Raw genomic sequence first — 13,432 nt, forward strand, 5'->3', positions numbered from 1 at the left:
GGATTGTGGCGAAGTGAAGTTACTGAATGTGAGATTATGAAAATGTAGATTTAAAGGGGCTAAAGATGAAATCAATTGATGAGCATAATAAAATGCTGAATACTTTTATTTTTAACGAACATAAGAATTCTAATCTATTTTTGTTTGAGATTTGAAAGCTAAGCTCCATGGTGATTTAATAAAATCTATGACAAGCCTGCTCGTTAGAGTACCGTTATATAAGATTATATTGCGTTTTGTTGGTCGCTTCCTATTTAATATAACAATCGAAGGGAATTTAAGAATAATTCGTAAAAAGTAAATTCCTTGTGGATGACTTGCCAGCACGAACCGGGAACGGTTAAAGGCACGTGTACGCAAGAACAAAACTTCCCTGCCTAGGCCTTCTGAGTAGACGTATGTTTTTTCAAACAGTAATGAGATTATAATTTATTTTCACCTTGTATTCTGTTGAAATTAGGAAATGGTGATGTCGCTCAGTGCACCGCTATCTGCATCTTCCGCTCACTTCCCTTACTTTTGTGTGTGTTGGGGGTGAGTTGTGCGTGCGTGCGTGCGTGTGCGCATCGGTCGGTCTGTCTAGGCCTTCCTCATTTTACTTTTGACCAACTGATCGAATCTTATCAAATACGAGTATAAGCACATTTTGGCTTTGGAAGCAACCCTGTCTTCTCACATTTAATTTCTTACAATCAGCAAAAAGAAGAAGGATTGTGAACAAGCATGCGAGATTTTTTTATTTATTTAAATTTTAGCAATCAGAATATTACATAATTCTATAAGCTAAAGTGCTGATTACTCATTAGATATACTAATGACTAGTGGCATGAACAGGTTGATATCCAGCGAAATCATATGTAATAATCTATAATTAGTATCTGTACATTAACTTAAGAGTAGTTCACAAGCATGCGAGATGGGGACGGTACCAGGATTGTAAAATTTTGTGTGGTAACAAATCTTGGGAAAATGTACAATTTTGTCAAGACATCTTACTAGTTGAATATAAAACAACGAAATGGCTTCCGTATAAAATTTGGATATAGTTATATAGTTTCATCTAATAATACTAAATCAGCAGTCAAAGATTTTTTTTTTTTTTAATAATTTGGGTTACACTATATATTTCGACCGTTAAAGGGTCGTCTTCATGTGTTTCCATATTAGATAATATTAATTACTGAATCGTAAAGCGAGAACCCTAAATTCCTATTTACATACACAAGCCATAAAGTGGCTACACTCATGTTTGTTTACATACTGTTTAGTGGACAATGACTCATATGAGACTAAATATTAAACATAACAATTTTCTTGATTAAACTAAAATGAATTTTAGAATTGATTTAAAATTAATTAAAAATTAATTTAATTTAAAATTAATTAAAAATTAATTTTAAAATGTATTTATATAAAAATTGTGAGCTATGATCGGTTTCGTGTCTTAAGCTGCAGTAGACTTCGCTAGCCTTCTCAGATTCTTCTATTATTTGTTATTTCATCTAATTATGCTGTTCTTGCCACGCTCAAATTTCTTGAGAACTAATGACCTTACTTTCATATATTCTTCTTCCGTAATGACTGAATCGATCTATAATAATTTACGTGTTTTACTAATAATATATTACATCTTACGATTGGTTTACAAAAGGCTACTTCCATTAATAAAACGTTCCTTTAGTACTTACGGTTAATATTTTGTTTTATGTTGTCTATTTTTCGTGGTATGCTTACTGCTGCGTGATCTATGCGGTCTATACTGCTGCAGGTTGATGTACTTCAAGGTTTCTAGCTTATTGTCTCAGTGAGGGAAGAGGGAGGTGGGTTAGGGGGAAAGGAAGGGTTTGGGGGGTGGAGTATGGGGAGGGGTTGGGGGTGGAGAAATGTAGAAGTGGGTAGAGGAATTTAATAGAATACACTTTAAGCTTAAATTCACAATGGAGCAACACAGTAAAAATAGGATAAATTACCTTAAATTAACTATCACGAAAAACCAGAAGGACCGAGTTTCGAAATATATAGAAAAACTACCTCCACAAATCTCATACTATACAATACATCCTGTCACTCATATGAGCATAAAAATCAGCTGTCAGCAAACTATATAACTGAATTAATACATACAAGTTACAAAGTAAAAGAAATTACAGCTAAAATGTAAAAAAATTAATACTTCCCGACAGATCAAGAAGGAAAAGAAAAGTTCACTCACGAGTAATACACACACACACACAACATAATAGGTCAATTTTACATAATTCTGACCTTGTTTTAGAAGAATCACCTTCGAAACACTAATATGAAATTTGCATTTAAAATTTATAACACAATAAAACACCATGCAAAACAAGAGATAAACAACTGATATATACAGCCTGAGTGGGGTATATCAGATGATATGCAAAGATTGTCCCCTTAGATATACAAGACAAACGGGACGTACATTCAGATCAAGATATGAAGAACATATTAGAGAAATAAAAATAAATGGACTAAGCTCAAAATTTGCTCAACACATACAAGATACGACACACAACCATGATACCACGGATCAGACCATGAAAACACTACACGTGGAAAGAAAAGGACAAATGCTAAACTCACTAGAAATCTATTAAATATTTTGACTAAACAGGAATTACAAATGAATGAAAAATTGACAGAAAACTATAACCTGATATATGACATCTTAATAAAGGCAAATTCAAATACATACAATCCAACTCATCTCAGAACCCTCTATCCATATCTTCACACTACTCCACCCCCTAACACCCATCCTTTCCCCCTTAACCCCCTTTCTTTCCCTCAATACCCTGAGACAACAAGCTAGAAACCTTGACGTAAGACGACCTGTAACAGTTCAGACTACGCTGCAATAGGTATACCACGAAAACTAGTCAATATAAAAACACAACATTAACTACCGATCGACTCATTACGGAAGAAGAATATATAGAAATAGATAATTAGCCCTCAAGAAAGTTGAGCATGTTAATAACAGCACACTGCGGTGGCACAGCAAATAATATAAGAATTTGAGAAGGCTAAGCGAGGTGTACCGCAACACAAGACATGAAGCCGATCGTAGCTCACGATTATAAAATAGTTTAAGTAAGTTCTTAACAGTAGATCAGAAACACCTGGAAAGCTTCGAAATATGGTATTGGAGAAGATCAGTTGGACCGATTATGTGAAAAATGAAGAAGTGTTATTTAGAGTCAGTGAGCAGAGGAATATCCTACACGAAATAAGAAAACGGAAGGCTAATTGGATGGTCATATCTTACGCAGTAACTTCCTTCAAGAGAAGTTATTGAAGGAAAGATAGAGGGGCGGATAGAAGTGACCAGAAGACGAGGAAGAAGATGTAAGAAGATGCTGGATGACCTTGGGGACAGAAGAGGATATTCTAATTTGAAGGAGAAAGCTCTAGATTGCATCAAGTGGAGGAACTGTTTTGGAAGAGACTGTGGACCTGTCGTCTGACAGATTATTCATGAATGAATGAATGAATGAATGATGTTCTTAAATTAATTAAATTCTTCAGTTAATTTTAAATCAATTCTAAAATTAATTTTAGCATATTCGAAAAATGTTAAGTTTAATATTTAGTTTCAGATGAGTCAGTACCAACTACAGAGTATGTTATTAAACATGAGCGTAGCCAATTTATTGCCTCTGTCTGTAAGTAGGAATAGTGGGATCTCACGTTACAATTCAAAAATTAATAATGTGTAACTGGAAACACCTGATGATGATCCTTTAAGGGTCGAAAGTGTAAACAAAATTAATAAAAAATTGTTGCTTTGAAGGCTGAATTTGTATTATTAGCTGTACTTACGCAACAGGATACAAAGAATAAAAATAATTTAGTTCAGTTTCACGACTATAACTAATGAACTGCTAGCTGTAGTCATGTACGATTTGGTGTATGGTTATAATATAAACATATTTCCATGCGTGTAGGGGTGACTTATAAGACGGGGTTTTGGATTGGATGATTGAATATATTGCACCTTATACATTCACACAAATCTGGGCTAGAGGTAATACAGCTTTATCGCTATTTTACACACTTCCAGTTCACCGTTTCATACGAACTAGAATTCTCAGTTTTCACTAGTCGTATCCTGGCAACGGATTTACTGCTGTCTCACTGTAACTTGAAATTCCACGTGGAGTATCCTTATAAGAGCCTAATTTATTTCTTGCCATTATTCTTGGTTCAATTCAATTCCTCTGCTTCCAAGCTCATATCCTGACAAGGTGGGGTCTTGAAGCCCGACTCTCCACTCCGTGCTACTACTGGTACTCTTCTGTATTAGGTCGCGTCTTCTAATCGTGTCCTTTTATAACCCCTTGGCACGGACCACACAGAAACACAGCCTATATTTTTGACGAGGCGTGTTTAAACACACTAGTGTCCTCAGTCTTCACTACTTGTATCCTGGCAAGGGATTTATAACAGTTTCACTGTCACTGCAGCATACATGAAGCCCTCTTTTCACAGCCTATTTCCTTTCTTGTCATCACTTCTCAGTCATCTTCGACCGCTGACTTCTTCAATTCTAATTCCAGGTGACCTGGCATCCTCGTTATATAACCTAGGGCCTGACCTAACAGAAAACATCTTTTCAATCATTATCCAAACAATTCCTCTATCGTTATACAGGTATACCTACCTCGCCGTTGCATTGAAACAGCAGTTGAGTATCCGTTGCCTTGGGAATATATCTCCACTATTCCGGCTTTCAGGCGTCATCTCACATTATATACAAATTAAATGTTAAACATTGTTTGTAAATTGACAATTAGTCTGCAACCATGACAAAGGTATGAATCTTTACAATCATGTTCGAGAAACGCAATTACCTTAGACAGAACCTGCAGAAAAATAAAATTTTCTTCCCTCAAAGAAAATAATTGTTATGATGGATGACCGTGATGATGATGATGATGATGATGATGATAATGAAGCGTATATGCAGTTGCAAACACTATAGACTCCTAATTTAATTTCGTCATATAGCTATCACTGAGCTACTCCAGCGCGCTAATCAATGAGCTAAATTGCATGTTGTTATTGCTGGACTACATGTTTATGCATAAGTGTAGAGTACCAACAGAAGACTTGTAAAATTATAAACCAATGCAACAGAAAAGTAATTTTCATGATTTCTGGCTGCAACTGTTTGTTTTACTCATGATAATTATTTTAGTTAATATGCTGTAAAGTTTAATGAGCTTTCTAATAATCAAATTAATGCAATCAAAATAATTACAATAAATCTCTAACCTCTCGTATATATACTAAGCAAAGATCAACAAGGCCATAATGCATTAAGTCGAGCTAGGTACTGTGACCAAGTAGATTGCTGACGACTGCGCATGAGCAGTGATATCCCAAGAAGTATGTGTTAGGCAACCGGTCAGCTACTTGCTGAGAAAGATTAGGCATATATCATTGCGCACCACGCATTCTTATAATCAGATTGTACGTGGTTTAAGGAGAAGCATAATTCACAAAATAACATAGCTTAAACACTGCCATTTTCTTGGGCGTCGAGTAGCCCCAGTGATGTCGATAAAAGTAATGTTTAGTTGGAAGGGGTCTTGAAGCAGGACTGGTATCCAATTAGGAGGTATTATGTGAAACTGATCATTGCTACTGCAGACTGGTGACATGTAGTCCCTTCCCTGCCTTCCATTTGCTGTCCACTAACCCGACATATACCCCCACTTCTCTCTCCTATCCTTTTTTGTCACATGATAGGCCTACATTCTGGTTGGTCCATACTTTTTTTGTTAAATCTTTTTGCAACGACAATGTGTTCTGATTCCTAATTAGTTATCGACTAACCATATAGACTAATTTCCAAAAACATTGTCTCCCTTTTGTTTTATATACTGTATGCTGGAAATAATTGAGCACAATTATTTACTCTTATTTATGTGCTTACTCAGCAGCCCAAAGGGCAATCACAAATTAAGCTTAATAACAATAATAATAATACAACAAAATTTTCGAGTGAAATTTTCTTCAGTCCTTTCAGGCAATTCTGCAATAGTATACCAAAACACCTAACGACCGCTTCACTTTATATCCTTTCAAATTCATTATTCATTAATTATTTTATCATCAGATACTGCATATTTTAAGTGTCTGTCAGGATCAGTAAAATTCGAAAAAAATAAAATAAAATAAAATATTAATCTATCTAAACGAAATTTTTCTTTCTTAGTAAACTTTTTTAATCAATTTTACTTCTCTCATAATCTTATAAACAAGTGCAAGATGGAAGAGTTTAGCTTAACGCTCATGAATAACAAGCACTAAAATGTCTATCTGTTCTTTAAATGACAATAAAGCAAGCAGTCAGCAATCATTATTGTCCTGTAAGGTCTTCAAATCTCAGGTCAAGAGACATGGAACCCTAACCTTTCTGTAACTTTTGCATAAAGAGCATGACCCAAACGATCTCTTGGTTTAAAGTGTTTGTGTTCACTTTATATAGTTGTCTGGTCAAGAGGAGCTCATTGTTTTGTCTCGGGATGAAGGGAGCACCACTTCTTGTCTAAAAGAGATGTTTAATTTCTTCTCTTAATATTCATATCTGCAGGACGTTCAATAGAAAAGAAGCATTAAACTGAAAGACATCCAACCTCTCTTTAATTACTTGTTTCTTTCTGTCATTCTTCCAAAAATTCTTTCATTTTCACTCTTTTTATCTTTCTATCTTAGTTTAACCAGTTTCTATAACTTCTTTCTTTAAGTACATCTGCTTTCGACAATCAGCGAAGTTAATGCAAGCCTAAATGAGATTTCATTTGTTAAAAATTTTTATTATGATATTTGTTACCTGTAACAAAAAGACATATAGGCTTATCCAAATGAAGATACACAGTGACTTTAGAAATTATTCATAAATTTACTGGTTAACAATTACGCTGTATACGTAAAATCAGAAATTGTCACAGCCGTCGTTATGAAAATTTCTATCTTCGAGGATACAGCGTCGCGTAGTGCGATCAAAATCAACCAAAGTTTCACGCTATTTTCTTTCTTGTTTGCTCTTAGACCAAGAAAAAGAAAGTGACATATTCCTCCGAAACTTTTGACGGTTCTTTTAACGAACTAAACTGCATTATATTCACAATACTGACCTCTTCAGTTTTGTTCTCAGTTTTAGAAATAATGGAGAAACAAAAAAAAAATGCTTAGATGAAAATCATATCTTTGTTACCCTGTCACGATTTAGTTTTCTTAGTTCTGTAACATAAATGCATTCTACGTTCTGATTTAACTACTTTTAATTAGTGAGTGGCACAATACGAATATATCAACCCATTTAGATATAAATGCTAATACGAAAGTTGTTGCAATTCATGTACGATTTAAAGGATTGTGGATAGTTACTTTTAATAGCATAGGATATGAGAGAAGCATCATTGGGCATGGATATTTTTTTAAAATTAATTAACAAATTAAAGTTTCTTACTTTATGACGAGACTACAAGATGATAAAGCTACAAAATTCCTTCCATCAGGGAACCTCTCTGTGATGTACCTTAAAATATATGCGCGTCTCCACTGTCTTACAAGACGAAGACACTAACGATCCAGACGGTAGGCAATACAGACAATATTTATGAGATTATATCGTTGAGAATTAGGTTCCACATTACCGTTGTATATATCTACTGGAATAAAATATATTAGTAATGAAAAATATAATTATTTATGATTATATCCTATGATGATTGTACAATGTACGATGTGATTAATTTGAATAAACACATGTATATTTCTGAGGAACTGGACACATGTGATTTCTTAGATAGCTGTTAGAGGACATTACATTACATTACATTACATTTATTCAGCATTCCATAAATCCTTACATGGTTTAATTACGGAATACAAGAAGCAGATCGATACCGGAAACCCATATGACGACATAAGAAATGTATATTTAAGGTGGAGACAACAGGTTGATGGTAGCTATATAGGAACACTGACCCTATAAAATGACATGTACCTGTCCCTCAGGACGAAAAGGATAAACAAGAAGGAGAAGAAGGTGGAGGTGTAGGTGAAGAGACAGTTTAACTTGTTGACGTCAGAATTCTCCTCAGTTCAGCTCTATCTTTTCAGGGAAGAAGAGCTCAGTAGATGGTCATTCAGGCCAACAGGATAGGTCTATGAAAAACGCGCAAAAGTCTTGCATGAAGGATATGAATATCCCGAACTAGAGCTCCTGTTCTGTAAAATCTCTGTTACAATGGCTGCATGCAAATAGGCGGACTCTCAGACACGCTATGGAAGCTGTGGTCATCATCCCTCCTTCTACATGTGGTCATCAGACGCGCTAACAGAAACACTGCTGCAATTGCAAGTAAAACCCTCCGATTATATGGTAAAAGACAAATGTGTACCTCTGCTTAATTACTTAAGCACCACACCATAAGGACACAAGGGGGGTGAACATCTCCTCCTCCTCCTTTTACATTTCCTGTTAGGTCCTTTGGTCTGTTTCCCATTATAATTAATCTGGAATTATGGAGTTGGTAGGACTCCTTTGACGGGTGATCAGCCCCGTCGCAAGGCCGCTATCTACACAGGACAACATAAATACAGATAAATAGCGGAGAGATATCCATGCCTCGAGATGGATTTGAACCTAAGATCCCAGTGTTTCAGCGGGCCCGAACATTTCATGCCTTAGACAACACGTACACTGTGGGCGGCGGGAATGAAGGTATAACTATAGTTCTTGACTTCGGCACTAGGTGGAGTTGAGTGTTTGGCTTCGCGACCCCGCCGCTTTACCCGTGCTAGCCATTGGATATGAGTCTGGGTTTCAGAACCTATCTGGGCACTATGAAGAAGACAAAAATTTCATATCCCTGCCAGGAACCGAACTACAGCCTTCCAGCCCATAGCCCGTCGCTATATCAACTGAGCTAATCAGCAGGATTCCAGATAAACGTTTGCGTTTTTAAGAGGTTATGTCTCATAAGTGTCAAATGCACTTCGTTGAAACGGTTGGGTTCGTGAGGAAGAATTAGTGTGGAGCCGAAACTCACTATAACTGTTTAGAGATACACGTATTTATATCGCAGTGCCCTCCCCAATCTTGACTGAGCTGACACTGTTCTCACGACTTATAATTCCACAGAGTTCTGAAGGAGAAAACATTTAAGGTCGAGTGGATGTGTCACACTTTTCCCTTACGAAAATCTAAACGATTAGCTATTTTAGACCAAATGCGTAAATGGGTAGAATGTATTCAAATTAAATTGATGATGTAAAAAGCAATTATGAATTTACTTAAGAAAGTCAAGTTTGTTTGCGAGTTTTATTATGACGGGAATGTCATTTTGAAAAATGAGAAATAACAAAAATGCTCTTCGCTCAAGATATTGTTTACTTACTCATAGAGCTGCGCCCTTCTGGAGGAGCCGCCAATTCTGCAGCTACTCAAGAATTTCTCAGCATTTTATGGAACCCGAAGTTTCATTAAAGTGTTCACAAGACCCCTCCACTGGTCCCTATCCTGAACCAGATCAATCCAATCCATAACATCACATCCTATCTCTCTAAGATCCATTTTAATATTTTCCACCCACCTACGCCTTTGTCTTCCCAGTGGTCTCTTTTCTTCTGGCTTTCCCACCAATATCCTATACGCATTTATCGTCTACCATTTGTGCTACATGTCCTACCCACCTCATCCTCCTTGACTTGATCATCCTGATTATACTTGAAGAAGAGAACAAATTATGAAGCTCCTCATTATGCAGTTTTCTCCTACATCCTGTCACGTCATCTCTCTTCGGTCCAAATATTCTCAACACCCTGTTCTCAAACACCCTCAGTCTATGTTCTTCCCTTAATGTTAGAGACCAAGTTTCACACCCATACAGAACCACAGGCAAAATTATAGCTCTGGATATTCTAATTAGTATGTTTTTGGACAGCAGACGAGAAGGCAAAAGGTTCTGGACTGAATGGTAGCAAGCGACCCGAGTTCAATCGCCTCTTAATTTCCTCTTGAATCAGGTTTTGATCTGTTATCGTTGTTCCCAAATATCTGAATTGTGCCACATTTTCAAAATATCCGTTTCCTATCTTTGTATTAATACTTCAAAAAGGAACACCTTATGCTTATCTTCCTTCTATTCCATTATTTCACGATTACTACCTGTTCTACCATTCGTATGCTGAAGCAGTCAGTACTTTTAATAATTTTCATAGTCTTTCCTGTCCATTGTATGTCAACATTATCAAAAGGATCTCATTTTCTTTACTAACCATTTGACTTAAGATGGGTCCATTTATTTGTGACGTTCTTATATTACAGCTCTGTAAGCCTGTCAAAATATGTCCCCCCATTTATAATATCTTTAATAATACAAATTCATTTGGTTTTCTACGTTTAACAGCCCAGGCTACAGACACGGTAAGCAGTGACTTCCTTTCCAGCATTTGCTTCAACTTGATCTATTAAATATCTTCTGATTTAGTAATAAGAAATATATTTGTATGCACAGAGGCTTTTAATTTAATTTATCATTTCCCCGACAATATTTCCTGCATTTAATATAGTTAAATTAAAAATTTTATTTCCAAAGAAAAGTAGAATAGTTTCAAACTAGAACATTTTTGAATACCTATGAGAATTAATTATCTGTCACGTGGATATATACTTATTTTACCCCAGACATCATATTAATACAGAGATTTTAAATTGGCTTCCACCCCATAAAAATGACGTGATCTGGTATCGAAACCGTAAGATATTTGATGGAGTCTCATGTCGTGGCCACAAAACTAGCCGTACAAACTTTTGTGTCCAATAGACAAGTCTGAGCCACTTGTGTGTGTAGGCGTGAAGACGAGGCAGACTATATGTTCTGCCCTCGAAATTTAAACAAAGCTGATTAGCTTGTAGTACCCGAGGGCCACGAACCGTAGCCCGACACTAAATTCTTCTTTCAGACAACGGCTGTCAATTAAGATAAGCTAGTGATGTTAAGTCCCTCCACGCATAAAACAGAAACTCACAAAACAACGTCTAAAAAGAATACAGCATAAGAGTTTGTGTATATTCTCTCACAAAATTTAGTACACAGGAAAACTGAGGAGGGAAGTGGCCTGGACATAAGATCTCGGATGCCATAAAGGCCTGAGTATCGTGAACACGTGTGTCAGCAACCCCCAGAATTGCCACATATGTTTTATTCCTCTTTATTGTTACTTTATGATATACGCAGTACTCGGAGGAAACCTGCCCCAGCGCCACTTTATCCACCATAAATCCCACTTGACCAGACCCAGGATCGAACACGGGCCGCCGCGGTGGGTAGCCAGCGACTAACCGCTTGAGCTAGCGAGGCCTCTGACATGATCGTTACTTGGTCAAATTTAAAACGTACTTTATATCGGAGGGCACTTAGCTCGAATGTTCGTCGGAACTTAGAGTCCATGTAGAGAAATGCAGAAAGAGTACAGTGACTTCAGCCAGAATGATTATCCCATGTCACCTCAACTTTTTCTTTATGTTGATCGAATTTAAATATAATTTCAAACCAGGCCTTTATCACAATGAAAGAAATAATTTCCATGGTTCATATCGCGTTATTGTACATCCCATGATCAGAGTCCATGCACTTAACTATTTTTACAGTTTATTAGGTACTATTACCATCTTCAAGTCAAAGATCAAAAAGTAATTAAATTTATGGTTATTGGGAAATCTGTCACCTTAATTACGAACATATTTGATATTGTCACGTGTTGGGTATGTCACGCGACAAATAAATTCACGTGGGTCTCGGATTTAGCTAATCTTAATTGGACACTCACACTTATACACCTTATGAGTACAATTATCACCACTTGCAGTATCACGTGACGTCTGGCCCAGTACTCCAAAGCGACGTGTCAACTGTCCTTGGCCGTGGCTGGATCCCAGCTGTCTTTAGCGGCGGCTGTCCCGAGACTGTCTCCTCCGTTCGGGTCTAACTAGCTCTGCTTATATAGGCATTATGCGGACCGGATACCAGACACCATTCCTCACGGTTCGTTTCTACTATTTCGATAGTCCGCTGTTACGCAACGGGCGCACCTAACTCTTCTGTAGTTCTTCTCAGGGGAGACGCATTCGTTGCTTCGGCAGTCTCTACGAAAAGGCTCACTGTTATTGAGCTACAATGAAAGTGCCTACTCCAAACACGTTACAATATGTAATGAGTGAACTTTGCGTTCGAAATATTTTCCGTCAGCAGTTGACCGAAACCACGGTTTCCGCTTTGAAATATCCTTATTTATATAGAAGAAATACGCATCGCTGTTCATTATATTATGACTCGTATATGATAAAATCAATATGCAGTCAAAAGCATTATAATAAAAATTAATTTATTTATTTATACACATAAAGTAGGATGTAATATAAAATATAGAGGCTATATATGTATGTTCTTACACATAATGAGAACAAAAAAAAAACTCCGTGGCCTTAGTCCACAAGCGAACTATACCGACCGCCGCTTGTCAGCCAAGTTAGTGCCAAATTTAGCGGATAGAAGGTGTCACGTGGTCAGCCCAATGAATCCCCAAGGTCGTTAATTTCGGTTTTCCGCACCGGTCTTACACATACCAACATTCTTATTTTACAATATATACTGTATTTACACGTCGCTTTATGATATTAATATGCAAATTTGGCAATTGTTAGTCTTCTATTAATATACGTGACAATACTAGTATACCTTTTAAATTGTGCTCCTTTTAAAAGCATATATATATATATATATATTTGAGCCTAAGTGTTAAAATAGGCTCAAACATTTCAGCAGTCTCAAATGCAAACATTTGCTCGGTGTCGTTCGGCGCCTCTACAGCCCTCAAAATAAAAGCGTGAATGAGAAACCTCGAAGAAAATACAAACGCTGCACCAGTTTCCTCAATAACCTGGCCTCCAGTGCTACATAATCACGCAAGTTCATACAGAATCTTAAATTAACGGAATAACTAACTTTCAAGAAACTTCTTTGAAGACAACAGACTTCTCATAAATTTTATTAATTGGATATTCAACGAATCTTCATAAAATATTGAAGTTAATTTATGCCGTACAACTGATATTATTAACCAGGGTGATAGTAGGAAAATTAATATAAAGTAAAACTAAAAAATATGGAAAATATTTTCTGAATTCATCAGATCGTTATAAATTTCCTCAGCAACCACTTCGTTTCTCTCCTCAGTTTTCAGTTGAAAAAATTATATTCTAAAATTGAATCTCGTTAGCTTCTGACTTGTCAGTTCAGTAATTCACTTCGTATCAGAATTAACTACTTCTGTCTTCCTCGAAAATCTCTGATTTGTAGGTAAGCGACTGTAAAAAAAAAACAGTTCGAAG

At 36.4% G+C, this 13,432-nt stretch overlaps 1 long non-coding RNA gene across 1 annotated transcript in view; it reads right to left on the reverse strand.

Moving 5' to 3' along the window:
* Nucleotides 1–1,776, reverse strand: part of LOC111875443 — a 50,372-nt gene extending 48,596 nt beyond the window's left edge. Inside the window, exon 1 of the long non-coding RNA XR_002844727.2 lies at nucleotides 1,689–1,776. This is a non-coding gene — a long non-coding RNA (uncharacterized LOC111875443). The remainder of the gene's footprint in view (nucleotides 1–1,688) is intronic.
* Nucleotides 1,777–13,432: the final 11,656 nt, after the last annotated feature.

This window comes from Cryptotermes secundus, unplaced genomic scaffold (genome assembly GCF_002891405.2).
Source record: "Cryptotermes secundus unplaced genomic scaffold, Csec_1.0 scaffold304, whole genome shotgun sequence".
Lineage (NCBI taxonomy): Eukaryota > Metazoa > Arthropoda > Insecta > Blattodea > Kalotermitidae > Cryptotermes > Cryptotermes secundus.